This window comes from Peromyscus eremicus, chromosome 8a, assembly GCF_949786415.1.
Source record: "Peromyscus eremicus chromosome 8a, PerEre_H2_v1, whole genome shotgun sequence".
Lineage (NCBI taxonomy): Eukaryota > Metazoa > Chordata > Mammalia > Rodentia > Cricetidae > Peromyscus > Peromyscus eremicus.
This window is the reverse complement of record NC_081423.1, coordinates 102,458,270-102,461,356: the sequence shown is the minus strand read 5'-3', so window position 1 is coordinate 102,461,356 and position 3,087 is coordinate 102,458,270. Positions and strand designations below refer to the sequence as shown.

Sequence of the window (3,087 nt, the reverse complement as noted above, 5' to 3'; positions counted from 1 at the left end):
TCCTGGTAGCTTAAAAAAATGCTGATTCAGAAAGCAGGAGAAGGACAGCAGTCACTGACTCTCTACAGCCACATGCAGGACTCGGCCATGTCTTCCCTGAGGCTGTCTGGCCAATGCCAGCTTTATCACAGACAAGGGAACTAGCTCCCAGCCTGCCCAATCCAGTCGGGGACAGCCTAATGTGAGGCAGGCTAAGAAAGCCCCAGAACTTTTGATCATGGGGCTTTCTCTCCCTCTCTCTCTAAACAGGAAACGCTTCATGGATCTGCATGTCATCCTTGTGCAGGGGCCATGATAATCTTCTCTGTATTGTTCCAATGTTAGTCTGTGTGCTGCCGAAGTGAGCACAAGACGCCGCTTTCCTCACGGTCTCCTTCTCCTTGGATTCCTTGAGAGGTCAGTGTGACTTTATTTTATTTATTTATTTGGTTTTTTTTTTGTTTGTTTGTTTGTTTTTTGTTTTTGGAGACAGGGTTTCTCTGTGTAGTTCTGGTGCCTGTCCTGGATCTTGCTCTGTAGACCAGGCTGGCCTCGAACTCACAGAGATCCGCCTGGCTCTGCCTCCTGAGGCCATCCTGTGTGCACCACTGCCTCCCGGCCAGTGTGACTTTGTTGTTGTTGTTGTTTGCTTGTTTTGAGACAAGATTCCAATATGTAGCCCTGGCTGTCCTGGATCTTGCTCTGTAGACCAGACTGGCCTCAGACTCACAGAGATCCACCTGCCTCTGCCTCCTGAGTGCTGGGATTAAAGGGGTGCACCACCACCACCTGGCTATCCTTTTTTATTTTTTGAGACAAGGTTTTACAGTAGCCTTGGCTTGGAACTTATTTTTGTAAATCAGGCTGGTATACAGCGATCCACCTCCCTCTGCTTCTCAATTGCTGGTGGGATTAACTTAGTGTGCACCACCATGCTATCTTGAGCCTTAATCTTAGCCACAGTTATGATAGTTGCCTTGGGCACCCTCTGGTCCAAAGGAAGGAGTGCTGTTCTCTCTTGGTCCTGGGATCTCACAGGGATGCTCTGTTTAATTTGAAGCTGCTTTAGGACATGAAAGAAAATGCATGTGGCTCCACCCAAGAAACTACAAGTCAAGGTGTCCTCCTTTCTTGAGGTGCTCCATTCTGAGTCTTCCATGTTGTTCCTGGGCAGAGCTGCAGATGGGAAGGCCATGCCCTGGTGGGAGGGCCATGCCCTGGTGGGAGGGCCAATCCTTATCCCTGGGATCAACCCCTGTGGTCTCCCCTGTCAGAGTTGCAAAGGTCCCTCATCACATTAGCACATCACAGAGGAGCGGTTGGTTCTGAGGTTCTCTGTCCACAGGCAGGCCAGTCTGCCAGCCCACATTTTTTTTTTTAAAGATTTATTTATTTATTATGTATGGTGTTCTGCTTGCATGGATGCCTACAGGCCAGAAGAGAGCACCAGATCTCATTACAGATGACTGTGAGCCACCATGTGGGTGCCGGGAATTGAACTCAGGACCTCTAGAAGAGCAGCCAGTGCTCTTAACCTCTGAGCCATCTCTCCAGTCCCCAGCCCACATCTTATCCTCCATCTCCCTTGGCCATGGTTGAGGATCCTTTTCCCTGAGCCACCCGGTGACATGCCATAGTCCTCATGCTGCAGATGGCTAGGCTCTGACACAAGAGCAGAGGCTAAGCTCTGGACACTAGTGTGCCCAGAAAAACCCCAAATTATAGCAGGCTTTTTTGGACTGCCAGCCCCCAAATCTTGACATGGAGACTTAATATTAGTTATGAATGTCTGGCCTTAGCTTAGGCTTGTTTCTAACTAGCTCTTATAACTTAAATTAACCATTTCTATTAATCTTTGTGTGGCTTTCACCTCTCCTTCTGCATGTCCTGCTTCCTCTGCAACTGGCTGGTAACTCCGCCTTTCCTCTTCCCCAAGACTTCTCTGTCCCCAGAAGTCCCTCCTAACCTCTTCTTGCCTAGCTATTGACCATTCAGCTCTTTACTAAACTGATCACAGTGACACATCTTTACAAAGTGTAAAGGATTATTCTGCAGCACCAACAACTCCTCTCCTTATTCCTGTAGGCCCTGCCCCAGACCAGCAGGGCCCTGGGTACCCAGGTAGTGGTGAGGAGCGGTCATGACTCAGCTCCTTGTGAAACTATTCTCACACTCTATTGCTGTGGAGATAGATGGGTGCTCTGCAGAGAGATCAGGGTTTGTCCAGTTCAGAGTAGTGTCCACTAAGGCCAGAACAAGTTGCTGCCTGTGCTACGAAGGAAGGGCTCACAGAAGCATGGAAGCATGAGATCACAGTTGGAATCCAAGTATGAAGATTTTTTTGGTTTTTCGAGACAGGGTTTCTCTGTGTAGCTTTGCACCTTTCCTGGAAGTCACTTTGGACACCAGGCTGGCCTCGAACTCACAGAGATCCGTCTGCCTCTGCCTCCCGAGTGCTGGGATTAAAGGCGTGCGCCACCACTGCTCGGCTCTTGTTTTGATTTTTTTGAGACAGTGTCTCTTGTAGGCCAAACTACCTACGAACTCTCTATGTAGCCAAGCTAGTCCTGAATTCTGATCCCCCTGTCTCTACTCCCCAAGTCCTGGGATTACCAGTCATTTGCCAGTGGGAACCAGTGGGAATCCAGGCCCACTGTGCACGTTGCAGAGTCCCATGATGGGGCCCTTGGTGCCCACAAGCCCATTGAGCCTCTTCATTTACTCGTCTGTGACTTTGGTGATGTGCAGAGTCAGGCACAGGCCAACATGTCTTCTGCCTTCTATGCCACCAACTTCCTTTAGCCTCAGACACAGAGACAATTGCCCCATGCTTTTTATCAGTCTTTGGAGGGTTGTTTTGTTTTGTTTTCCTGCAGAGAGGCACTATAAGGTCTCAGTTGCCTACTTGAGGCTGGGCTACCGCCCTACAAGGGGCTGTTTGCAAAGCTGGGTGCCACACTTTTGGCTAGCAGGCACTTCTCAGAGGCCATGAACATGCGGTGAGGGAGAGCAAGCATGACCGCTTTCGTGCACATCCTTTCTACCCCATGCAGGACAGCTGGGTGCACCTGTTCACGGCCAAGGGGGCTGAGGCATACTCAGTATGAA

At 49.8% G+C, this 3,087-nt stretch overlaps 1 non-coding gene across 1 annotated transcript; it reads right to left on the bottom strand.

Moving 5' to 3' along the window:
- Nucleotides 1-241: 241 nt before the first annotated feature.
- LOC131918077 (U6 spliceosomal RNA) lies at nt 242-348 on the bottom strand. The gene has a single exon (XR_009380827.1). It is a non-coding gene; the product is annotated as a U6 spliceosomal RNA (small nuclear RNA).
- Nucleotides 349-3,087: the final 2,739 nt, after the last annotated feature.